We start from the raw sequence: 27,251 nt of genomic DNA, 5'->3' as shown, positions 1-27,251 counted from the left end.
TCAACCTTCGTTCAACACCCAGGATACCTACATGTTCATGATCTGCTGTTAATGATCCAGAAATCCACAGGTTTTCTACATTGATGTCTCCCATTCCTCTGCCCTCTTCAGCTTTGAGTAGCCGAATGCGCATGCACACACACACACACACACTCTCTCTCTCAGGGTGTGGTAAAGGCATCAGCATTGACATTGAAAAATGCCTGTCTGTGGGTTTGTCCATAAATTCACACAAAGAGATAGGACAAGACCTTTTGGTCTTTGGTACTTGATGACCCTCAGATGAAGCTCAGGGAGAGTATTCCCCATGATCTAAGCACTCGGGAAGACACTCACTAGGACACTCTGTGATATCTTCATTCAATAAACACTTAGTAGCTTGGTAGTTTCTGGACCCTGTGTGTCTCTTGTATGCTGCTTAGGATGGATTCTGTCTTCATATCCACTCTGCTACCCTGTGTCTATTTATAGGTGAAACAAGACCACTGATATTAAGGAATCTTAGTGACCATAGATTGTTCTTTTTAGTTACTTTTGGGTTTTAGGTGGTGGTTGTACTGTGTATGTTTCCATCTTTTTTTTTTTTGGCTTTTGGTAATGTGAGATTATATATTGCCTATGTTTTGTGAGTATAGCTAATTTTCTGGAGTTGGTGTTTTCCTTCCAGTACTTTCTCTAGGACTGGATGGGTGATATGTATTCTTTGAATCTGATTTTGTCATGGAACATCTTGTCATTCTCCGAAATTGTGATTGAAAGCTTTGCTGGTTGTAGTTCTGTGTGGCATCTGTGTTCTCTTAGTGTTTGTAGACCATCTCAGCCTTTCCGAGATTCCACTGAGAAGTCAGGTATAATTCTGATATGTCAGCCTGTGTATGTTACTTGGCCTTTTTCCTCAGCAGCTCTTAATATTCTTTCTTTATTTTGTATGTTTGGTATCATTATTATAATGTGTCAAAGGGAGTTTTGTTTTGTCTTCTTTTGTTATGTTTTGTTTTGTCAAGTCTATTTGGTGCTCTGTAAGTTTCTTGTACTTTCACAGGCATGTCCTTCTTTAGGTTGAGGAACTTTTCTTCTATGGTTTTGTTGAATATGTTTTCTGCACCTTAGAGCTGAGCTTCTTCAACTTCTCTTATACCTATTATTCTTAGCTTTGGTATTTTCATGGTGTCCCATATTGCCTGTTTTTTTTCTGTCCAGGATTTGTTGGACTTAACATTTCTTTGGACAATGAATCTATTTCCTCTAGTGTATCTTCAACACTAGAGGATTCTCTCTTCCATCTCTTGTGTTCTGTTGGTTAGGCTTGCATCTGTAGTTTCTGATCCTTACTCAGATTTTCTATTTCCAGCATTCCCTCATTTTGTGTTTTCTTTATTGTCTCTGTTTCAGTTTTCAAGTCTTGAACTGTTTGAATTGTCTCTTTCACCTGCATGATTGTGTTTTCTTGGCTTTCCTGGCTGTCTTTAAGAGATTTGCTGATTTCTTGCATTTTTTTGTCTTTTGTTCCAATTCTCTAAAATATTTTCACATTTCTTCTTTAGGGGCCTCTATCATCTTCATAAAGTTTTTTTATGGTCATTCCCTTCTGTTCCATCTGAGTTGGGATGGACAGGTCTTCTTAGTGTAGAACCCCTAGACACTGGTGGTATCATATCACTCTTTATGTTGTAGAATGTGTTCTTAATCTGTCTCTACCCATCTCTCCATCCAGTGGGTGAAGATATGGCCTCCATCGATAGACACAGGCCCAAGATTCAGAAGGCAGAAGATGCAGTGTTGTATGGTTTGGGCTTCCCCCAGGTCTCTGGAGATTTGGGTCTTCAACGAGGAGGGAAAGGAGAAGGCCCAGCAATCACCTCTCCGAGTGGGTACAGGACCAAGGCTTTGATGGCAGCAGATGCAGTGCTGGATGGTTTCGGGCTCTCCACAGATCTCTCTCCTGTTGGGTTTGGGCCCAAGTCTCCAAAGCCAGCAGATGCAGTGCTGGATGGTTTGGGCTTCCCCCAGGTATCTGGAGATTTGGTATCAGGACCAGGCAATGTGCCCCAGTCAAGGCCTCCAACAAGGGGGAAAGGAGAGGGCAGGTGCTCACCTCTCTCAGTGGATGTGGAAGCCAAGGCTCTGGTGGGGGCAGATTCTGGATGGTTTGTGCTCCCTCCTGGCAACATTCTTAGGAGGGTATTTGTGCTGCCTCTAGAGCCACAGGGTTCCACAAGGTGGGTGACATGGGACTTTTCTTCCTTTTGTGGCTGTGGATACCATTCAGCACTGCCTTCTTGGCTTCCAAGGACTTTACTTTCAGCTTTCCTAGGGTAAGAACTTCCTTTTTCACTTTTGTGACATCTTGGCAAAAAGCATAATTTAAAAATTTTAAAGAAAAAGAAAGACTACAGACAAAGGCCTTAATTGGTAAATCCATAGTGGGTCAATGAAGTGCAATGGAGGTCTGAGAACATGGGTACACGAAAGAAATTAATGTGAAACTTGGGGTTTCCATCCCATAACAAGAGGACTTGGGGTTTCCATTTCTATAACAAGAAGAGGCACAGTGAAGGGTTGTGCCGGAAATAGTCTGTAGTCTAAGACAATGAGAGAAAAGAGCTGTGAAGAGCATGGGGCAGAGGTTGTGTCTGCACCATCTCTCAGGCATCAGCATCCCTCGGGTGGTGCCATCCCACAGGCTTCACCAGGGAGAGGGCTCAGGGAGAGTATTCTCCATGATCTAAGTACTCAGGAAGACACTCACTATGACACCCTGTAATATCTTCATTCAATAAACACTTGAGTAGCTTGGTAGTTTCTGGACCCTGTCACCTTCAGGGCGTGGTTAAGTACACTTGTAGCCAGTCCTTAGGAGGCGTGGTTACGGTGTCTCCCTACAGTGTTGAGTACTTACAGACATATAAAACTTGTCTTTTTCTTCATAAAGTTTTATTCTAAATAGAAGACAACTAATGGGTAATATGTTTCCACAGAGGTGACAGGACTTGTAGTGACAGGGCAGGGTAACCAGAAGTGAGGAACACCTTCCTGGGGCTCCAGAGAGGAGATAAAGCAAGAGCCACTAGAAGCTAGTTCTACTCCAAGAATCCTCTAAGCTCAATTTCCTGCAGTGAGTGAGCCACCTGTTCACAGCCTTAGAGGACAATCTATGACTTAGCATGGGTGACTGTGACCTGAGTGGGCCTCAGAAAGCAGCACACAGATAGGGCATGACTAGCATGCAGCACCCAGGGGAACAAAGATCAGGACATAATATGGAAACATCCACGACAAGGGACAAGGAACAAAGTGGTCACAGGGTGTTTATTGGTTCTTCAAAGACAACATGAGATATTTTATGATCTGGCATCCAAAAGGAATCCTGGGAAGGGGGCACCTGGATTTGAACCAGGGACCTCTTGATCTGCAGTCAAATGCTCTACCCCTGAGCTATACCCCCACCTGTCTGTAAATGTCTCACAGACACTCAGATCTTGCATGGCCACTCCCTGGCAATTAACATCACAGGTACTCGATGCCATCATATTCTTCCTCTTATGAGGCCCAGCCCTGAGCTGTCTCTGCACACGAGTGTCTCAGGAACGGCTAGCATCCTCCTGCCTAATGCCCAGCTGAAGCAGGGGCATTAAATTCAGGAGGTCTGCTGCTACAGCCCTCTTCAACCCATCCAAAGGAGCTATATGAAAATACACTGGCTGCTTAGCTGACCTTGGGAGGTGAGTGGGAGGCAGAAGTAGACAATAGGGACAGTTCTCTGTCCCCTGAGAACTCCGTGGTCAGACTCTCTGGGAGGGACCCAGGGTCTGATGTGTCTCTACAATCTCTGTGAACAATTCTGACTTACACACTATTAGGTATTATTCCTCTTTTCTCTGCCTTTTTGTGCTGTAGATGTGAAATAAAAAGACAGTGATTAAATTAAGAACAAAAAAACACTCCTGCTAATGACCAAGTCTACAATGATGACAAGGGACCTTTGGAGACTTTGGTGTCTGAAGCATGGCACAGGACAGTGGTTGCTAACATGTGATCAGCAAGTGACAGAGTCTTGGAGCAGGGCTTGATTGACAAAGAGCCTCTGATTTTCACCCTTGTACCTGTGTAGACTCCCTCACTGTCACAGGCCACTTGCACTGCCTCACCCAGGGATGTAGTTAGGACACATGGTACTTCTCATCTTCTGGGCTCTCCAGGACCTCTACCATCCAATTCACACAGGACTCTGTCAGGCATGATTTACCACATCCTTCCCAGGCCTACCTCAAGACACCCAGAATCCACGTGTGCCCAGCACCCTGAAGCCTTTGCTACTCAGCAATGTGTGGTAAGATGTTTTTTCTCTTTTGAATTTTTGTGCTCTTTTGAGGGTCCTGCAACCCAGCTCCCAGGTAAATTATACACAGAGTCTTATTCTTAGTTATGAATGTCAGGCCTCAGCTTGGGTTGTTGCTTTTCAGCTTTTCTTAAATCATCCATTTACCTTTGCCCTCTGGACTTTTACCTTATTTACTTCTGTGTATCTTACTTTCCTCCTTACTCCATGGCTGCTTAGGTGGCCCCTGGCGTCCTCTCTTTGTTCTCTTTCTCTTTACTCCATGTTTTTCATAGCTTTCCTCTCTGCCTACCAGCCCTGTCTTTCCTTGCTCCTGCCTCAGTCTTGGCCATTCAGCTCTTTATTAGGACCTCCAGCTGTATTAGACAGGCACAGAAACACAACTTGACAGAGTTAAACAAATGCAGTATAAACAAAAGTCACACACCTTAAAATAATATTCCCCAACAGCAGTATGTGGCCTCAGGTGGAGACCCACTGTGCAGGGCTGGAGTCCTGCTCTACTTCCCTCCTGTGGTTTTGCCTCCAAGTTCCCCACCCTGGCTGTTCTCTCCCCACTGTTGTGGAATATTACTTTAACTAAGCAATGATGTGTTGCATTTGTTTGTGTTGTGTTATATTCCTTTAACCATGTAAAGGTTGTTGCATTTGTTTGAGTTGCATTTAACTGGGCAAAGATGTGTTGCATTTGTGGTGCATTTGTTTAATTATGTAAAGATGTGTTTATGTTTTAGCTTACCTGCCTAAGGCACCTGATTAGTCTAATAAAAACCTGAGTGTCCAATAGCTAGGAAGAGGAGGGCTGGGTGAGGCTGGTGAGCAGAGAGAATAAATAGAAGAAGGCGAGAGGTGAGGACAGGGGAGAAAGAGAGGGAGACCCCCAGAGCCAGTCATCCAGGCAGCCTGCACCAGACAGAGTAAGAAAGGAAGTAGGACATACAAAATGAAAGAAAATTAAAAAACCTAGAAGCAAAAGGCAAATGAAAAGGCAGGTTCAAATAAGTTCTAGGAAGCAGCTGGGATGAGCATGAGATAAGGCTGAGCATTCATAGCTAAGAATAAGTCTCCATGTCATGATTTGGGGACTGGCAGCCAAAAGAAAGCCTGCTACACTCCACCCGGCTCTGACCCTCAGCAGAAGCTTGTATTGGGAAATCATTTCTGGGCTTTTCACCCTCTGCTCTCCTGCCTCATCATTTTTTGATCCTATATTTGAAAGAAAAATGTTAAAATCAGAGAGATTTTAGCCCCATGCTTGACCTAATCTATCTGCTCAGCATCAGCAGGGACCAGGTAGTCAGAGCTCAGCCCACAGCCTGCACTGAAGTGGCTTCAGGTATTGCTGACCTGAGGACCCTTTCTCAGGAAGCATCACAGTGAGGGTAAAAGACCACACAGAGCCAAGGATGTAAGAGAGGACAGCAGCCAGAGGATGCAGAGTGTGGAGACAGAATGAGAGAGGAAACCAGGGAGGCTATAGCAAACTTTTGTGATTGGCCTAAGATGATCAGGACAATCACAGAAAGCTTCTTCTTGGGAAAATATTCATTTGCATTCTATCTAGTAAACATACCTCCACTGTAGATTTCATCCATAGAACAAGACTTTCCCAAAGAAGTAAAACCATTACATCAACACCAGGCTCAGGAGCCTCATGGGTGAATTCCTACAAATATGTAAGCAAATAACATGAACAGAAGATTACCACAGCTCAATGCACTGTGGAGTCAGCACAACCTTAATATACAGTTTACAGAGAGGCTGTGTGTGTGTGCCTTTGTATTGTGTGTGTGTGTGTGTGTGTGTGTGTGTGTGTGTGTGTGTGTGTGTGTGTGTGTGTGCCTTTGTGTGTGTGTGTGTGTGTGTGCCTTTGTATTGTGTGTGCCTTTGTATTGTGTGTGTGTGCCTTTGTATAGTGTGTGTGTGTATGTGTGTGTGTGTGTGTGTGTGTGATTCTCCAGATGAGCTAATGATTTTTAGACAAATCTTTTCATGTTACTAGAAATAGAAAGCATGCAGTTGGAATTTGGTGACTACTAACCATTATCCATCCCCAGGGTGTCACAGGAGAATTCCAGAAGACTTCTGGATTCAGCAATGAATCTTCAGAGCCACTGTCACTCAATGCAGAAAAATATCCCAAGAAAGGCTCTTGTGAGACAAGGAACTTGTCTTTCAACATCCTCCAAAACTCCACTGGAGTCTGTCACTGATGTGGCAATTCACACAAGAGACAAGGGCACTGTGCCCCAGCACTGTGCGGATTTAATTCTGTGTTAGGTTTACAAAATCTCAGTCTCTCTGTAGAAAGAACTGAGGCCATCAATACAGTGCATAGTGTATGGTGTCTGCATGTCCCCTCTCTGTCTTCAGTAAAAACATCAGGCAGCTTCCCATGGTATTCACCGGAGATCCAGCACCGTGAGGCTCTGCTTGGGCCTTCACACAGACCTATAACAACAGCTGCCAAGAAAGTCGGGGTCTTTGGTGGCAACTTTGTTACAAGGAGTGACATTTAAAACATGGTCACATGGGTGCCACAGCACAGATGTTACACTTTAGAACAGATGCCAGTCAGGAGCCACTACAGGCTGTGAACCAGGCTCATTAGCATTACCCCTGTGGTCTATTGAATCCATATGATCTGTGGCTCTGATATGTACCTCTAGCAGCCTGGGATCCCAAATCACCAGTTCTGATGAGCCAATTATATGTCTCCAACTGCTGGGGAATACCTTTCCAGTACCCCTCATTACATTTATTTTATTTTTTTTATAGGTTTTTTTGAGACAGGTTTTCTCTGTGTAGCTTTGGAGCCTTTCCTGGCACTTGCTTCTCGATCAGCCTGGCCAAGAAGTCACAAAGATCCATCTGCCTCTGCCTCCCGAGTGCTGGGATTAAAGGCGCGTGCCACCAACGACCGGCCTCATTCCATTTTCTTTAGGGTCCATTGCCTACTGCCCTCTGCATCTGTGTTTTGACTTCCATACTCTGCTTGAGAACCACCGATGGTTGTTTATAGTTAAACACTGCATTTCTAGGTTTAGAGAACTCACTCTGTGTTCTAAAAATGCTGAGGACTTGATGAATTTGAAGACTTGAGATACAATGACCATATATACACAACCAGCTGTCACATTTTTTACACTATCACTGATGGGTGATAGCAGAGACCTGCCATCACTGCTTGGGTCCAAAGCCATATGAGACAAGAAAGTAGGTCTATACCATGAAAATGGTCACTTAGGTTCCAAAAATCACATGGAAAGGGGGCACCTGGATTTGAACCAGGGACCTCTTGATCTGCAGTCAAATGCTCTACCCCTGAGCTATACCCCCACCTGTCTGTAAATGTCTCACAGACACTCAGAACCTGCATGGCCACTCCCTGGCTGTTAGCATCACAGGTAAACTTGCCAGTTCTCTGCCATCATCTGCTTCCTCCTATGAGGCCCAGCCCTGAGCTGTCTCTGCACATGACTGCCATGTCCTCAGGAATGACTAGCATCCTCCTGCTTTAGATCCTAGCTGAGGCAGGGGCATTAAATTCAGGGGGCCTGCAGCTCTAGCCTTCTACAACCCATCCAATGGAGCAATATGCAAATACACTGCCTGCTTAGATGTCCTTTGGAAGTGAGGGGGAGGCAGGAGTAGGCAAAGGGGAAGTTTTCTGTCCACTGAGAACTCCTTGGTCAGACTCTCTGGGAGGGACCCAGTGTCTGTTGTGTCTCTACAATCTCTGTGTAAAATTCTGAATGACACACTATCAGGTGTAATTCATTCCAGTTCTATACTCTCACTGGTACCAGTGCACCCACTTAATAAACTTCATCTGAGTGGTGAAATGTTCTAATTATAAAGTTAAATTACAGATCCCCTCAGACTACTTTCCAGGACCAGCCAAGCCTGACTGGTGAGATGCCCTCCTCAGCTCTGAAGTTTTCAGGCCCATACTTTTTCTTTGAATTTTTATTGATTCTTTTCTCATACAACGCATCCCAACCTCAGCCTCCCATCCCTCCAATGCTGCCAGTCACCCCTCATGCTCCTCCTTCCACACAAGAACCACTGCTCCTCCATTTCCCTTCAGAAAAGAGCAGACCTTTTGGTGATATCAATAAACCTGGCACAATGAGATGCAAGGAGATTAGACAAAAACCCTCACATCAAGGGTGGACGGGGCAACCCAATAGGAAAAAAGGTACTGAGAGCATGGGAAAGACTGAAAGACATCTTCACTCCCACTATTACGAGACCCACAAAAACCCCAAGCTAAACAACCATATATACACTGGACCTAGACAGTTCCCTGCAGGTACCATGATTGCCTCTTCATCTCTGGGAGCCACATGAGCCCAGCTTAGTTGATGCTGTAGGCCATGTTCTCCTAGTGTACTCCACCCATCTGAAGGGGGGAAAAGCTCACATGGGTAATGCCCACCCTCCACTGCCAGCCCAGTTCTGGGCTTTGTCTTCTTATTTCTGACCACATGTTCAGAAGACAGCATGGAGGAAGATAATTTATGGTATGACTTTCATTTATGGTCCCTGGACAATGGCTGTCTGTAAGGCTGAAGTGCCTGGAAATTTCAGAAGAATTCTATATCATAGTCCTTGCCTTCTCTTTAAAACCAACACAGCCAGAGAAACTGGATATATGCAACAAGAATGGAGACATTTAATAAGAGTAAGAGGGACACTGAGCATGTAACAAGAGGCAGCCACCCATCCACATGATGATGTGGTCTGTATGTCCCAGCTCTGTTTAGGACCAAAAGTGGAATAAACAGAAGACAATTTATGATAGGGGGCACCTGGATTTGAACCTGGGACCTCTTGATCTGCAGTCAAATGCTCTACCCCTTAGCTATACCCCCTCCCTGTTAGAAATGTTTAATAAGTGCTTTTCAACTTCATAGTATGTTCAACATTCCTACAACTTATACTTTATATTGGACATTATGGCACCAATGCATCCACAAACTCATCCCAGACAGGTGCCTCTCCAGTCTGCTGTTGTCATGTCAGCTCCTCCCACACACTATCAGCATGTGGGAGCAGCATAACTGGGACAGAGAGACATAGCCATGACTAAGGACATTAGATTTACCTGCATGACTTCAGTTATTCCCATGCCCTCAGTGTGAAGAGATCCTGCCTAACTTCTTTGGAGAACAATGTGGTCCCTGCATGTGACTTCATCTCTCCAGCCTATGGATGATCTGTGAGTTAGCCCCTGAGGGTGGTTTCTGAGTAGATGGTAAAGATGTCTCTTCAGGCCTGAGTTTGTCATCCATGAGCTAGGACAGCACAACAGGAGCACACAGAGGGTCAGGGAATGCTGAAGATGTGGTCTCTACCGTGGCCTTCAGGTCTATCACCACTACATAGACTCATTGCCATTTGTTTTCATCAACATATATGACACAATTCAATTATTGTGAAAACTCATTATTAATGTAAAACATTATTGAGAAAGAAGCACAAAGCCTCTACAAATTCTTTTCTTATTGCTCCTGTCACACAAAGGAAACCATTCTCTCTTCTCTGTGCACTTACATAAAATACATACACCATGGTATGCCTTATTCAATCAGGTCTAGACATCAATAACTATCTGACTTAATATATGCAAAGTTTATTTTCATGCTCCTTTGATTCTGTTTTCCCATTAATTTCATGTCCCAACCTTTAGTTGGTTGACCGTCTATGTTTTTATCATGATGATTTGTTAACACTGTGTATGTTGAATGTGCATCATTCTAAACAGGAAGAAGTCATCTGGTAGAACTTTTGATATTCCTGAAGCTAATGTCAGCCTTATGGTTATACTATATCATTTCCTTTACACGTGTACATTTCCCACAGATCTTAAGTTCTCTATGAAATACTTTAAGAACAATTTTCCATACATAGGTCATCAGATAATGAACATTTCTTCTTTGTCTTCCAGGAGTGACCTGGGCTCCAGATCCTTTTGTTCTAGTTGACCCTAAAGGTCTGTTGGATGATAAAGGCCCTGTGACTTCCTTCACCTTCACCATGAGATGCTTCTTTACCACCATCTCTTCTGTGAGAAAGTCTCTCTTTCCCAGATTCCAAGTTCTCCAGTGTTCCTTTTTCGTTTATTTGTTTTTTTCAAGACAGGTTTTCTCTGTGGCTTTGGAGGCTGTCCTGGAACTAGCTCTTGTAGACCAGGCTGGTCTCAAACTCACAGAGATCAACATGCCTCTGCCTCCCGAGTGCTGGGATTAAAGTCGTGCACCACCACAGCCCAGCTTCTCCAATGTTTCTTAACAAAATGACATTCCTTCTTTTGGGATATCAAGCCTTCATGTGAGAGGTAAATAGAAGTAAAACTTCTAGCCTTTGTGTCCCTCGTGTGTCCTATAATTCTTCCCACACTCTATGCTGATAATCTGGACATTTAATTTAAAGATCTTTCATGAAATAATGTAGCTGTTAGAATGAGACCAAACCCTATACATTCGTAAGTTTGGTTTGTACTTCGGGACTGTTTAAGAAGGATTGGGAGGTATGGACTATGGAGTAGTTGAGTCACTGGAAGGGGGCTTTATGGTTTCAAATCCCATATCAGGCCCAATGTTACTCTCTGCCTCCTTTTTGTGGATCAGATGTTAACTGTCATTTACTACCTCTGTGTGATACCTGGTACTATACTACCCACCATGGTGATGATGGACTAACCTCAGAAATTGTAAGCAATCCCCCATCAAATAGTGCTTTCTTTACAAGTTGCCTTGATCATGGTGTGTTCATGGCACTAGAACAGTATAGTTCTATATACTGTTCTATATAGAACAATAAGTAACACTATGATGACACATAATAGTAAGTGAGCAATTGATATCAGGGCCTGAGTTGTTGCAATGACAAACTTGACCATGCTGTTTGTTGGAGTATTATGGAAGAAGAAGGTACTTTGGTTTAGAAAAGCAGATGAATGGGTTAAGTGGGGCTTCATATGCCATGCTAATAGGAGCTTGGGAAACGGTGCTCAGAGCAATGTGGTAGTAGAGGTCCAGCTCAAACAGCTTTAGAGAGGAAGAAACTTAGTCATCATGATGTTTTGGCAAAGAATGTGCCTGCTTGCCTTGTCTTAAAAATCTGCCAGAGGCTAAAGTGCAGAGTTTTGGACTAATGTTGTCAGAGGAGATTCCAAGACAGCTTGTTGTTGACTCTGGCATGTGGTATTGCTCATCACTCTTACACAAATCAACAATGAAAAGGAGCAAGAGGGGCAAGCAAAATACAAAATGGATGACACTGTTTCCTTGGAGTCATCCATCACCATTGGCTCTAAACCTCATCTACAAGACAGAACCTTGAGACTTGAGAGGAAGAGTTTGCTAAAGACATCCCATTTAGGACTGAGTGCTGCAAAGTCTCTCATTCTCTGTACATTGTCCAGTTGTGGGTCTCTGGGTTAATTTCCATATACTATGAGGAGAAGAGTCTCTGATATGGATTGAGCAAAGCACTGATCTATGGGTATAGCGATGTGTCATTAGGAGTCATTTTATTGCCATGTTCATTTAGTAAAAGAAATATTAGTAGGTTTTCTCCAAGGGCCTTTGCCCCAGGTAGTCTCAGATTCATGGTCATTGTAGCATTGTCAGATAGGTGTTCCAACTCACGCAGTGTGGCATAAAAGCATTTATTAAAAGTTGTGGTTATGCTGGGTAGTGGTGGCACACACCTTGAGTCCCAGCATGCTGGAGGCTGAATCAGGTGGATCTATGAATTCCAAACCATCCTGGACTAAAGAGCAAGTACCAGGAGAATTAGGACTACACAGAGAAACCCTTTCTCAAAAAATAATAATGATAATAAATTAAATGTTGTGAAGATCAGCAGCAGGACCCAACACACCCGGAAACTGTCGAGGCCCCACTGGCAGTTCTGCCTGCATCCGTGACAAGAGGACAGACACCAGAGTATTGGAACTTTTTGCATGTACCAGATGGGAACCTTGGTCCCATAACCACTAGGAGAGGAAGACAGCCCTGCTACAAACACCAGAAGAAAGGATGAGAAGAGGTCAATGTAAAAGCACATTCAACAACAGAAAACCCAATATGACACCACTGGAGATTAGGAACCTTACACCAGCAAGACCTGAACTTCACAATGCAGATGAAGCAGAAGAGAATGACCTTAAAAACATCTTCAGGAAAATGATAGAGGACCAGAAAAAGAACATGAAAAAATCCCTTAAAGAAATGGAAGAAAAAATGAACACAAAATACAACATATCAACAAATCTCTCAAGGAAACAGCTCAAGATCTAAAAACTGAAATACAGACAATAGAAAACACAATCTGAGGGAATGCTGGAAATAGAAAAGTTGGGTAAATGATCAGGAACTACAGATGTAAGCATAACCAACAGAATACAAGAGATGGAAGAGAGAATCTCAGGAGTTGAAGACACACAAGCGGAAATAGAATCATCAACCAAAGAAAATCTTAAGTCTATCAAATCCCTAACACAAAACGTCCAGGAAATATGGGATACCATGAAAAGACCAAAGCTAAGCTCTGTAAGGAAAAGGACACAGTCAGAAAGACAAAAGGACAGCACATAGACTGGGAAAAGATATTCAGCAACCCCACATCTGACAGAGGGCTGATCTCCAAAATATACAAAGAACTCAAGAAGCTAGTCACCAAAACACTAAACAATCCAATTAAAAAGTGTGGTACAGAACTAAATACACAATTCTCAATAGAGGAATCTAAAATGGCTGAAAGACACATAAGAAAGTAACATCCTTAGCCATCATGGAAATGCAAATCAAAACAACTCTGAGATACCATCTTACTCCTGTCAGAATGGCCAAAATCAAAAGCACCAATGAAAGTTTATGCCAGAGAGGATGTGGAGAAAGGGGAACACTTCTCCACTGATGGCAGGAGTGCCAACTTGTACAGCCACTTTGGAAATCAGTATGGAGACTCTCCAAAAATGGGAGTCAGTCTACCACAAGATCCAGCAATTCCACTCCTAGGCATATACCCAAAAGATGCACATTTGTACAACAAGGATATCTGTTCAATGATGTTCATAGCAGCACTATTTGTAATAGCCAGAAACTGGAAGCAGCCTAGATGCCCCTCAACCTAAGAATGGATAGAGAAAATGTGGTACATTTACACAATGGAGTACTACTCAGCGGAAAAAAAACAATGGAATCTTGAAATTTGCAGGCAAATGGATGGAACTAGAAGAAACCATTCTGAGTGAGGTAACCCAGTCAAAAAAAGACAAACATGGTATGTACTCATTCATATGTGGATTTCAGAAATAGAGTAAAGGATTACCAGCCTACAATCCACACTGCCAAAGAAACTAATAAAGAAGGAGGACCCTAAGCGTTACATACATGGTCCCCTGGGTAAGGGGAAAGGGTCAAGATCTCCTGAGCAAATTCGGGGCACAGGAAGGAGGGGAGGGAGCTTGAGAATGAGAAGGGGAGAAGAGGAGGGATGCAGAGGACATGAGGGAGCAGAAAGGTTGAGTCAGGGGAAGAATAGAAGAAAATGGAGATATCATAATAGAAGGAGACATTTTAGGTTTATCGAGAAATCAGGCAGTAGGGAAAGGTTGGAGAGCTACAAAGATGACACCAGCTAACAATCTAAGCAACAGAGGAGAGGCTACCTTAAATGCCCTCCTCTGATGATGAAATTGATGACTGTCTTATATGGCATCCTATAGCCTACATCTAACAGCTGGTGAAAGTAGAAGGAGACACCCACAAATAATCGCTGGACTGAACTGGAATCCAGTCGCAGAGAAGGACGGTGAAAAGCAAAGGGGTCCAGACCAGGCTGGTGAAACCCACAGAAACAGCTGACCTGAACATCAGGGAACTCTTGCTCCCCAGACTGATAGCTGGGAAACCAGCATGGGAATGATCCAGAACCCAGGAACATGGATTTCAGTGAGGAAACCTCGGAAATCTACGGGACCTCTTGTAGTAGTTCAGTCCTTATCCCTAGCATAGGTGTGGACTTTGGGAGCCCATTCCACATAGAGAAATACTCCCTGAGTCAAGACACATGGGGGTGGAGCTAGGCCCTATCCCAAAGGATACGTTAGACTCTGAGGACCCCCTATGGATGGCCTAAGGGGGAGCAGAAAGGATATATGATGGGTAGGGTTTTACTGGGAGGGGGGTTGTTAGGGGAGGAGAAGAGGGAGAAGGGAACTGGGATTGTCATGTAAAGCAATCCTGTTTCTAATACAAATAAAAGTTGAAAAAAAATAAGACTGAAAAAAAAGTTGTGATTACTCCCATAACATTCATGTCAATATTGAACCAGTGTGTCTCAGAAGAAGATGACTGTTATAGGAAACAGGGTTTTATCTGGGTGATATTGATGATTACCTATCTCCTCTGGTAATGTATGGACCTTCCAGCACCATGAGTATTTCTCAATACAGATGAGGAAGTTGAGCACCAGCTTAGCTTCTCCATGTTTACAACATAAACAAGTGTTGGCTTCAGAGAATCAGTCATCCCCAAGATGCAGCAATCCCATCCTTAAGTATCTATCCAAAGGACTCTCCCTTGTACTGAAAAGGTACTTACTCATCCATTTTCATTGCTGCCCTGTTTATAATATCCAGAGACAGGAAACATGCTGGACATCCATCAACTGATCATTGGATATTGAAATTGTGGGACATGTACACAATGGACTATTATTCAGACATTAAGAAAAAGGAAGATTTCAAAATTTCAGGAAAATGGATGGAGCTAGAAACAATCATCCTGAATGAGGTTCAAATAATCAAAAATCAAATATTGGATTTTTCTATATATGTGGATATAAGCTTTTAAACATTTGATCTGTGAGTTACATCTGAAATAACCACAGAGGTTAGGTACCTATTAAGAAACCATGTGGTAGGAGAGGATCATCAAAAGAAGGGAAAAGAGCATATAGCACTATGGAGAGGTAATGGGAAATTAGAATAGAAGATTTAACCAGGAAGGGGGATGGGAAAGAAGGGAAAGAGATTTACAAAGGGGAGAGAAAATTACCACTGGCCCTTTGAAAACTGATATAGAAGCCTACTTCAACAGAGGTTTCCTAAAATATACACCTGTTACGATAACTCTTTCTGCCCAAAGCCGCCTGAGCCCCACCGCCACGTGTGAGCTTTACGCCAGCCACCCCACCTAATTAGGCCCAAATGAATACAAAGAAACTTGTATTAGGTTCAATGCTGCTTGGCCAATGACTAGGATTCCTCACCTGTTAGCTCAGTCTCAATTATCATACATCTATATATTTTATGAGACTTATCTTATGGACGCCTTATTGGCGTCTCTCCCTGTCGGTGGATCACATTGTGCTGCTGGAGCAGGAGCAGAGGGGAAAAGAGGCCCTTCCTGTTTCTCCTTCCCTTAAATGTGAGTCTCCTTGCTATGTCACTTCCTGCCTGGATCACCACTTCTCTACTACATTTCCCAGAATCCTCATTGACTCCTAGTCCTGCCTAACTTGTGGTTTCATTGGCCAAGCAGAACTTTATTAAACAATCAATAAGATACACAGAAGTACTTCCCCCATCATATCCCTATATCACATGAATTGAAATGCCACCAAATAAAACCTCCAGGGCCAGGAATCAGTTATACTTGGCTGAATATGTGGCCAACTGGGCTCCATGAACCCCAAGAGAATTGCCATCTATTCACAACCTGATGGTAAGACCCTATCATTGAAGGGAAAAAAGTTTCTTTGAAAATATTTTCATTAGTTTTTGTGAAGTTCATACAATGCATTTTGATCATATTCACCTTCAATGCCTGCTTTTAACTCCTCTTCACAGATCCATCCCACCTTTACACCCCCAGCTTAGTGTCCCCCAATTTTTACTATCCCCACATTTCTGGGTGTGGAGCCATCCAAAGGAATAATGTTGACATACCATGAGTCACACCATTTAAAAAACTGTTCTCTCTCCTCATAAACCATTAATTGCTGAAGACCCAATCCTTGAGCTTGGTTTTACAGGTGGGGCTGTAGGAGGAGCTGTATGCAGGCTTCTGGGCATCAGTGCTTCTGTCCCAGCTGTGGATTAGGATAGGAGGGAACAGGACATGAGGAGGAGGAAGAAAGGTGTGCAGTTGGCTCAGGGCTGGGCCTCACAGGAGAAAGCAGATGACAGCAGACTACTAGCAAGTACACATTTCAGGGAGTGGCCATACAGGTTCAAAGATGTTTATTAGATGTGCATGAAGCAGGTGGGGGTATAGCTCAGGGGTAGAGCATTTGATTGCAGATCAAGAGGTCCCTGGTTCAAATCCAGGTACCCCTTCCTACTGTATCTTTTAGATACAACAGACAAAATTTGAAGTACTGGTTAACGTAGAGACAACCAATATACTGTGTTCCCTGTGTCCTGTATTCTGCTCAGGCCTGGTCCCTGGTCTCCTCTCTGACAGGAGCTAGTCCTGGACTCAATGTGAGACTCATTCAGGTCACACATATGTTGTGGTACAGGCTTGTCCTCCAAGGCTGCACAGGGCTCAGTCAGTGCAGGAAGTCAGCAAAGAGGAGTCCTATCAGGTTGAGGAGTGGGATTCTTACTCTGGCAACTTTCCAAAGTCAACCACTTGGGAAGGCCCTGCTGAACCCCCAGAAAGGGTGTGCCTTACATGCTACTGCCCACATGCTACAAGCCATGTGCCTTGGCTCCTGCTCCTTCTGAGGAAAGTCTTGATCCATGAGTTTGTCTCCTATTGAGACTGAGACTCTGAGGAAAAGTCAGGGTCTTTGGTGGGAAGTTTGTTACAAGGAGTGACATTTAAAACATGGTCACATGGGTGCCACAGCACAGATGTTAAGCCTTTAGAACAGATGCCAGTCAGGAGCCACCACAGGCTGTGAACCAGGCCCATTAGCATTACCCCTGTGGTCTATTGAATCCATATGATCTGTGGCTCTGATATGTCACCTCTGGCAGCCTGGGATCCCAAATCACCAGTTCTGATGAGCCAATAAGTGTTCTCCAACTGCTGGGGAATACCATTCCAGTACCCCTAATTCCATTTACTTCATTATATTTTATTGGTTTTTTGAGACAGGTTTTCTTTGTTTAGCTTTGGAGCCTATCCTGGCACTCGCTTCTCCATCAGCCTGGCCAAGAAGTCAAAGATCCATCTGTCTCTGCCTCCCGAGTGCTGGGATTAAAGACATGTGCCACCAACGCCCGGCCTCACTCCATTTTCTTTAGAGTCCATTGCCTACTGCTCACTGCATCTGTGTGTTGACTTCCATACTCTGACTGAGAACCACCGATGGTTATTTATAATTAAACACTGAATTTCTAGGTTAAGAGAACTCACTCTGTGTTCTAAAAATGCTGAGGACTTGATGACTTTGAAGACTTGAGAACAATGAACATATATACACCATCAGCTGTTAAATTTTTACACTAGTGTGGAATCTGATGGGTGATAGCAGAGACCTGCCATCGCTGGGTAAATCCAAAGCCATCTGACACAAGTAGGTCTATACCGTGAATATGGTCACATAGGTTCCAAAAATCACATGGAAAGGGGGCACCTGGATTTGAACCAGGGACCTCTTGATCTGCAGTCAAATGCTCTACCTCTGAGCTATACCCCCACCTGTATATAAATGTCTCACAGGCCCTCAGAACCTGCATGGCCACTCCCTGACTGTTCGCAACACAGGTACACTTGCCAATTCTCTGCCATCATCTGCTTCCTCCTATGAGGCCCAGCCCTGAGCTGTCTCTGCACATGACTGCCATGTCCTCAGGAATGACTAGCATCCTCCTGCTTTAGATCCTAGCTGAGACAGAAGGAATAAATTCAGAATGCCTGCTACTACACCCTTTCTCAACCCATCCAATGGAGCCATATGTAAATACACTGCCTGCTTAGATGTCCTTTGGAGGTGAGTGGGAGTCAGGAGTAGGCAAAGGGGAAGTTCTCTGTCCACTGAGAATTCCTTGGTCAGACTCTCTGGGAGGGACCCAGTGTCTGTTGTGTCTCTACAATCTCTGTGTACAATTCTGACTGACACACTATCGGGTGTAATTCTTCCCAGATCTATACCCCACTGGTACCAGTGCACCCACTAATAAACTTCATCTGAGGGTGAAATATTCTAATTATAAAGTTAAATTACAGATCCTCTCTGACCTACTTTCCAGGAGCAGCCAGACCTGTCTGGTGAGATGCCCTCCTCAGCTCTGAAGTTTTCAGGCCCATACATTTTCCTTTGAATTTTTATTGATTCTTTTCTCATACAACGCATCCCAACCTCAGCCTCCCATCCCTCCAATGCTGCCAGTCACCCCTCATGCTCCTCCTTCCACTCAAGAACCACTGCTCCTCCATTTCCCTTCAGAAAAGAGCAGAACTTCTGGTGATATCAATAAACACTGCACAATGAGATGCAAGGAGACTAGCAAAAACCCTCACATCAAGGATGGACGGGGCAACCCAATAGGAAAAAATAAACTGAGAGCATGGGAAAGAGTGAGAGACATCTTCACTCCCACTATTTGGAGTCCCACAAAAACCCTAAGCTAAACAACCATATATACACTGGACCTAGCACAGTTCCCTGCAGGTGCCATGATTGCCTCTTCAGTCTCTGGGAGCCCCAAGAGCCCTGCTTAGTTTACTCTGTAGGCCATGTTTTCCTAGTGTACTCCACCCATCTGAAGGGGGGAAAAGCTCACATGGGAAATGCCCACCCTCCACTGCCAGCCCAGTTCTGGGCTTTGTCTTCTTAGTTCTGACCACATGTTCAGGAGAGAGCATGGAGGAAGATAATTTATGGTATGACTTTCATTTATGGTCCCTGGACAATGGCTGTCTGTAAGGCTCAAGTGCCTGGAAATTGCAGATTTCTATATCATAGTCCTTGCCTTCTCTTTAAAGGCTGCACAGCCAGAGAAACTAGATATATACAACAATAATGGAGACATTTAATAAGAGTAGGAGGGACATTGAGCATGTAAAAAGAGGCAACTCTGTTTAGGATCAAACGTGGAATAAACAGAAGACAATTCATGAATAGAAGACAATTCATAAATGAATTTATGATAGGGGGCACCTGGATTTGAACCAGGGACCTCTTGATCTGCAGTCAAATGCTCTACCCCTGAGCTATACCCCCTCTCTGTCAGAAACGTTTAATAAGTTCTTTTCAACTTCATAGTATGTTCAACATTCCTACAACTTATAATTTATACCTGGAATTTCCGGCACCACTGTCTCCACAAACTCATCCCAGACAGGTGCCTCTCTAGTCTGCTCTTGTCATGTCAGCTCCTCCCACACACATATCAGCTTATGTGAATAGCACAACTAGGGACAGAGAGACATAAGCCATGGAAAAGGTCATTAGATTTACATGCATGACTTCTTCAGTTATTCCCATGCCCTCAGTGTGAAGAGATCCTGCCTAACTTCTTTGGAGAACTATGTGGTCCCTGCATGTGACTTCATCTCTCCAGCCTATGGATGATCTGTGCGTTAGCCCCTGAGGGTGGTTTCTGAGTTGATGGTAAAGATGTCTCTTCAGGCCCGAGTTTGTCATCCATGAGCTATGACAGCACAACAGGAGGACACAGAGGGTCAGGGAATGCTGAAGATGTGGTCTCTACCGTGGCCTTCAGGTCTATCACCACTACATAGACTCATTGCCATTTGTTTTCATCAACATATATGACACAATTCAATTATTGTGAAAACTCATTATTAATGTAAAACATTATTGAGAAAGAAGCACAAAGCCTCTACAAATTCTTTTCTTATTGCTCCTGTCACACAAAGGAAACCATTCTCTCTTCTCTGTGCACTTACATAAAATACATACACCATGGTATGCCTTATTTAATCAGGTCTAGACATCAGTAACTAACTGACTTAATAGATGCAAAGTGTATTTCCATGCTTCTTTAATACTCTCTTTCCCATTAATTTCATGTCCCAACCTTTAGTTGATTGACCGCCTATGTTTTTATCATGATGATTTTTTTAACACTGTGTATGTTGAATGTGCATCATTCTAAACAGAAAGAAGTCATCTGGTAGAACTTTTGATATTCCTGAAGCTAATGTCAGCCTTATGGTTATACTATATCATTTCCTTTACACGTGTACATTTTCCACAGATCTTAAGTTCTTTATGAAATACTTTAAGAACAATTTTCCATACATAGGTCATCAGATAATGAACATTTCTACTTTGTCTTCCAGGAGTGAATTGGGCTCCTGATCCTTTTGTTCTGGTTGACCCTAAAGGTCTGTTGGATGATAAAGGCCCTGTGACTTTCTTCACCTTCACCATGAGATGCTTCTTTACCACCATCTCTTCTGTGAGAAAGTCTCTCTTTCCCAGATTCCAAGTTCTCCAATGTTTCTTTTTTCTTTGTTTTTTTTTTTTTCGAGACAGGTTTTCTCTGTGGCTTTGGAGGCTGACCTGGAACTAGTTCTTGTAGACCAGGTTGGTTTCGAACTCACAGAGATCCCACCTGCCTCTGCCTCCCGAGTGCTGGGATTAAAGTCGTGCACCACCACAGCCCAGCTTCTCCAATGTTTCTTAACAAAAAGACATTCCTTCTTTTGGGATATCAAGCCTTCGTGTATGATGTAAATAGTAAGAAAACTTCTAGCCTTTGTGTCCCTCATGTGACCTATAATTCTTCCCACACTCTATGCTGATAATCTGGACATTTAATTTAAAGATTTTTCATGAAATAGTGTAGCTGTTAGAATGAAAACAACGCTTATAGGTTCATAAATTCGATTTGTACTTGGGGACTGTTTAGGAAGGATTGGGAGGTATGGACTGTGGAGGAGATATGTCACTGGTTGGGGGCGTTATGGTTTCAAATCCCATTTCAGGCCCAATGTTACTCTCTGCCTCCTTTTTGTGGATCAGATGTTAACTGTCATTTACTACCTCTGTGTGATACTTCTCACCATGGTGATGATGAACTAACCTCAGAAATTGTAAGCAATCCCCCATCAATAAGTGCTTTCCTTACAAGTTGCCTGGATCGTGGTGTGTTCATAGCACTAGGACAGTATAGTAACTATAAGGACCACTATAATAACACATAATAGTAAGTGAGCAATTGATATCAGGGCCTGAGTTATTGTAAAGACAGACTTGACCATGCTGTTTGTTGGAGGATTATGGAAGAAGAAGGGACTTTGGTTTAGAAAAGCAGATGAATGTGTTAAGTGGGGGTTCATATGCCATGCTTATAGGAGTTTGGGAAACGGTGCTCAGAGCAATGTGGTAGTAGAGGTCCAGCTCAAACAGCTTAGAGAGGAAGAAACTTAGTCATCATGATGTTTTGGCAAAGAATGTGCCTGCTTGTCCTTGTCTTAAAAATCTGCCAGAGGCTAAAGTGCAGAGTTTTGGACTAATGATGTCAGAGGAGATTCCAAGACAGCCTGTTGTTGACTGTGTCACATGGTATTGCTCATCACTCTTACACAAATCTACAATGAAAAGGAGCAAGAGGTCAGAGCAAAATACAAAATGGATGACACTGTTTCCTTGGAGTCATCCATCACCTTTGGCTCCAAACTTTGTCTTCAAGACAGAACCCTGAGACTTGAGTGGAAGGGTTTGATAAAGACATCCCATTTATGACTGAGTGCTGCAAAGTCTCTCATTCTCTGTACATTGTCCAGTTGTGGGTCTATGGTTTAATTTCCATATACTATGAGGAGAAGCGTCTCTCATATGGATTGAGCAAAGCACTGATCTATGGGAATAGCGATGTGTCATTAGGAGTCATTTTATTGCCATGTTCATTTAGCAAAAGAAATATTAGTAGGTTTTCTTCAAGGGCCTTTGCCCCAGTTAGTCTCAGATTCATGGTCATTGTAGCGTTGTCAGATAGGTGTTCCAACTCACTCAGTGGGACATAAACCCAATTTTTTAAAAATTGTGGTTATGCTGGGTAGTGGTGGCACACACCTTGAGTCCCAGCATGCTGGAGGCTGAATCAGGTGGATCTATGAATTCCAAACCATCCTGGACTAAAGAGCAAGTACCAGGAGAGCCAGGACTACACAGAGAAACCATGTCTCAAAAAATAATAATGATAATAAATTAAAAGTTGTGGAGATCAGCAGTGGGACCCAACACACCCAGAAACTGCCAAGGCCCCGCTGGCAGTTCTGCCTGCATTCATGACAAGAGGACAGACACCAGAGTATTGGAACTGTTTGTATCTACCAGAGGGGAACCTTGGTCCCATACCCACCAGTAGAGGAAGAGACTCCTGCTACATCCACCAGAAGAAAGGAGGAAAGAGGTCAATGTAAAATCACATTCAACAACAGAAATCCCAATATGACACCACCAGAGACTAGGACCCATACACTAGCAAGAGCTGAACATCACAATGCAGAGGAAGCAGAAGAGAATGACCTTAAAAACATCTTCAGGAAAATGACAAAGTACCTCAAAAAGGGCATGGGAAAATCCCTTAAAGAAATGGAAGAAAAAACAAACAAACAAAAATACAAGATATCAACAAATCTCTCAAGGAAACAGTTCAAGATCTAAAAACTGAAATAGAGACAATAAAGACAGCACAATCTGAGAGACTGCTGGAAATAGAAAAGTTGGGTAAATGATCAGGAACAACAGACGTAAGCATAACCAACAGAATACAAGAGATGGAAGAGAGAATCTCACGAGTTGAAGACACACTAGAGGAAATAGAATCATCAACCAAAGAAAATCTTTTTTTCTATTTAAAATTTTTTTATTAGTTCAAGTTAGGTAACAAGCTTGTTTCACATGTAAGTCCCTTCTCCCTCTCCCTTCCCTCACCCCTATTCCTCCTCTCCCGCCTCCAACCTACCCCCACCCCATCTACCCTCCACTCCCCAGGCAGGGTAGGGCCCTCAACAGGGGCTCTGCAAAGTCCACCAAATCTTCCTGTGCTGGTCCTGGGCCCTTCCCCATGTGTCCAGGACCAGAATGTATCCCTTCACGTGGGATGGACTCTCAAAGTCCCTTCTTACACCAGGGAAAATACTAATCCACTACCAGATGCTCCCTGGAGTGCAGAGGCCTCCTCATTGACATCCATGTTCAGGGGTCTGGATCAGTCTTGTACTGTCCTCCCGGACAACATGGTCAGATATGCTTCCCATTGTTCAGGCCAACTGTTTCTGTGGGTTTCTCCAACCTGGTACAGACCCCTTCGATCTTCATTCCTCCCTCTCTTCAACTAAATTCCAGATTTCAGCTCAGTGTATATCTGTAGATGTCTGTCTCTGCTTCTGTCTGCCACTGGATGAGGGCTCTAGGATGGCATAAAGAGAAGTCATCATTCTCATTTTAAGGGAAGGGCTTTTAGGTTATCCTCTTCACCATTGCCTGGATTGTCAGATCGTGTCATCCTTGTAGGTCTCTGGAGATATCCTTAGTTCCAGATCTCTTCTTGGACCTATAGTGGCTGCCTCTAATATGGTATCTCTCATCCTTTTCTCTCTCCTCTATTCTGCCCCCGACTCAATATTTCTGCTCCTCCATTTCCTCTCCTCTACTCTTCTTCTCCTGGTCTTATTGTGGCAGCTCCCTCTCCCCTACCCTCATGCTAACAATTAGCTCAGGAGTTCAAGCCACTTCCCATTCCTGGGGTCCATTTATCCCTTAGAGTCCTTCATGTTTCCTAATTTCTTTGGTAAAGAGGATTAAAGGCTGGTAATCCTTTGTTCTATGTCTAAAATTCATATATGAGTGAGTACATACCATGTTTGTCTTTTTGTGACTGGGTTACCTCACTCAGGATGGTTTCTTCTAGTTCCATCCATTTGCCTGGGTATTTCAAGATTCCATTGCTTTTTTCTGCTGAGTAGTACTCCATTGTATAAATGCACCACATTTTCTCTATTCATTCTTCAGTTGAGGGGCATCTAGGTTGCTTCCAGGTTCTGGCTATTATAAACAATGCTGCTATGAACATGGTTGAACATATGTCCTTGTTGTATGAACATGCACTATTTGGGTATATATCCAAGAGAGGAATGGCTGGATCTTGAGGTAGACTGATTCCCATTTTTCTGAACAACCGCCATACTGATTTCCAGAGTGGTCTTACAAGTTCGCACTCCCACCAGCAATGGAGAAGTGTTCCTTTTTCTCCACACCCTCTCCAGCTTAGATTGTCATTGGTATTTTTGATTTTAGCCATTCTGACAGGTGTGAGGTTGTATCTCAGAGTTGTTTTAAGTTGCATTTCTCTGATGGCCAAGGATTTTGAACACTTTCTTAAGTGTCTTTCAGCCATTTCAGATTCCTCTGTTGAGAATTCTCTGTTTAGTTCTGCACCCCACTTTTTAATTTCATTGTTTGTTGTTTTGGTGGCTAGCTTCTTGAGCTCCTTATATATTTTGGAAATCAGCCCTCTGTCAGAAGTGGGATCGGTGAAGATCTTTTCCCACTCTGTGGTTGGTCATATTGTCTTACTGATTGTGTCCCTTGCCTTGCAGAAGCTTCTCAGTTTCAGGAGGTCCCAATTATTAATTGCAGACCTCAATGTCTGTGCTACTGGCATAATGTTCATAATGTCTCCTGTGCCAATTTGTTCAAGGGTAATTCCCACTTTCTCTTCTAGAAGATTCCGTGTGGCTGATTTAGGGTCAGATCTTTGATCCATTTGCACGTAAGTTTTGTGCATGGTGACAGATATGGATCTATCTGCAATCTTCTGCATGTCCGAATCCAATTGTGCCAGCACCATTTGTTGAAGATGCTATCTTTTTTCCTTGTATATTTTTAGCACCTTTGTCAAAAATAAGGTGTTCGTAGGTGTGTGGGTTAATATCAGTGTTTTCAATTCTATTCCATTGGCCTATCTGTCTATTTTTGTGACAATACCAAGCTGTTTTTCAGACTATGGGTCTATAATAGAGCTTGAAGTCAGGGATGGTGATGCCTCCAGAATATCCTTTATTGTAAAGAGTTGTTTTGGCTATCCTGAGTTTTTTGTTTTTCCATATAAAGTTGAGTATTGTTCTTTCAATGTCTGTGAAAAACTGTGTTGGGATTTTGGTGGGGATTGCGTTGAATCTGTAGATTGCTTTTGGCAGGATTGCCATTTTACTTTGTTAATTCTACCTATCCAAGAGCATGGGATATCTTTCCATTTTCTGGTATCTTCTTTAATTTCTTTCTTTAAAGTCTCAAAGTTCTTATTGTACATGCATTTCACTTTTTTGGTTAGTGTTACCCCAAGATATTTTATGTTGTTTGTGGATATTGTGAAAAGTGATGTTTCCCTGATTTCTTTCTCATTGGATTTATCATCTGTATATAGTAGGGCTACTGATTTTTTTGAGTTAATTTTGTAACCTGCTACCTTGCTGAAGGTGTTTATCAGCTGTAGGAGTTCCCTGGTAGAGTTTTTTGGGTCACTAATGTAGACTATCATGTCATCTGCAAAGAGTGAAAGTTTGACTTTTTTCCTTTCCAATTTGTATCCCTTTGATCCCTTTTCTTGTCTTATTGCTATAGCTAGAACTTCAAGTACAATATTGAAGAGATATGGAGAGAGGGGACAGCCTTGTCTTGTTCCTGATTTTAGAGGAAATGCTTTGAGTTTCTCTCCATTTAGTTTGATGTTGGCTATTGGTTTGGTGTATATTGTTTTTATCATGTTTAGATATATTCCTGTTTTTCCTGTTCTCTCCAAGATCTTTATCATGAAGGGATGTTGGATTTTGTCAAAGGCTTTTTCAGCATCTAGTGAGATGATCATGTGGTTTTTCTTTTTCAGTTTGTTTATATTGATGGATTTTCGTATGTTGAACCATCCTAGCATCCCTGGGATGAAGCCTACTTGGTCATGGTGGATGATTTTTCTGATATGTACTTGGATTAGGTTTGCCAATATTTTATTGAGTATTTTAGCATCGATATTCATGAAGGATATTGGTCTGTAGTTCTCTTTTGTAGTCATATGTGTGGCTTGGGTATCAAAGTGGTTGTAGCCTCATAGAAAGAGTTTGGCAATAACCCACCTGCTTTTATTGTGCAGAACAGTTTGAGGAGTGCTGGAATTAGCTCTTGTTTGAATTTCTGGTAGAATTCTGCAGTGAAGCCATCTGGCCCTGGGATTTTTTTGGTTGGGAGGCTTTTGATGACTGCTTCTATTTCATTCGGGATTATAGGTCAATTTAAACTGCTTATCTGTTCTTGGTTTAATTTTGGTAAGTGATATCCAGAAAACTGTCCATTTCCTTCAGATTTTCGAATTTGGTGGAGTACAGGTTTTCAAAGTATGACCCGAAGATTCTCTGGATTTCCTCGGTGTAGGTTTTATATCCCCCTTTTCGTTTCTGATTTTGTTAATTAGCATGCTCTCTCTCTGCCTTTTGGTTAGTTTGGCTAGAGGTTTGTCTATCTTCTTGATCTTCTCAAAGAACCAACTCTTTGTTTCATTAATTCTTTGTACTGTTTTCCTAGTTTCTACTTTATTGATTTCAGCCCTCAGTTTGATTATTTCCTGGCATCTACTCCTCTGTGGTGAGTTTGCTTCTTTTTGCTCTAAAGCTTTCAGTTGTTCTGTCAATTCTCTAGTGTGACTTTTCTCCAGTTTCTTCATGTGGGCACTTAGTGCTATGTACTTTCCTCTTAGTACTGCTTTCAGAGTGTCCCATAAGTTTGGGTATGTTGTGTCTACATTCTCATTAAATTCTAGGAAATCTTTAATTTCTTTTTTCATTTCTTCCTCGACTCAGGAATTGTGCAATTGGGTGTTACTTAATTTCCATGAGTTTGTAGGTTTTCTGTAATTCGTGTTGTTGTTGAATTCTAGCTTTAATGCATGGTGATCTGATAAGATACAGGG

At 42.8% G+C, this 27,251-nt stretch overlaps 6 non-coding genes across 6 annotated transcripts; 1 reads left to right on the top strand and 5 right to left on the bottom strand.

Annotated features, from left to right (window-relative positions):
• Window positions 1–3,373: 3,373 nt before the first annotated feature.
• Trnac-gca lies at window positions 3,374–3,445 on the bottom strand. Its single transcript has one exon. It is a non-coding gene; the product is annotated as a tRNA-Cys (tRNA).
• A 4,161-nt stretch (window positions 3,446–7,606) lies between these two features.
• Window positions 7,607–7,678, bottom strand: Trnac-gca. Its single transcript has one exon. It is a non-coding gene; the product is annotated as a tRNA-Cys (tRNA).
• A 1,466-nt stretch (window positions 7,679–9,144) lies between these two features.
• Window positions 9,145–9,216, bottom strand: Trnac-gca. Its single transcript has one exon. It is a non-coding gene; the product is annotated as a tRNA-Cys (tRNA).
• Window positions 9,217–16,625: 7,409 nt separating this feature from the next.
• On the top strand, window positions 16,626–16,697 carry Trnac-gca. The gene has a single exon. It is a non-coding gene; the product is annotated as a tRNA-Cys (tRNA).
• A 1,241-nt stretch (window positions 16,698–17,938) lies between these two features.
• Window positions 17,939–18,010, bottom strand: Trnac-gca. The gene has a single exon. It is a non-coding gene; the product is annotated as a tRNA-Cys (tRNA).
• A 1,455-nt stretch (window positions 18,011–19,465) lies between these two features.
• Window positions 19,466–19,537, bottom strand: Trnac-gca. Its single transcript has one exon. It is a non-coding gene; the product is annotated as a tRNA-Cys (tRNA).
• Window positions 19,538–27,251: the final 7,714 nt, after the last annotated feature.

This window comes from Cricetulus griseus, chromosome 8, assembly GCF_003668045.3.
Source record: "Cricetulus griseus strain 17A/GY chromosome 8, alternate assembly CriGri-PICRH-1.0, whole genome shotgun sequence".
NCBI classification, from domain to species: Eukaryota; Metazoa; Chordata; class Mammalia; order Rodentia; family Cricetidae; genus Cricetulus; species Cricetulus griseus.
Note: the sequence above shows the minus strand (reverse complement) of the source record. Positions and strands in the feature narration are given on the sequence as shown.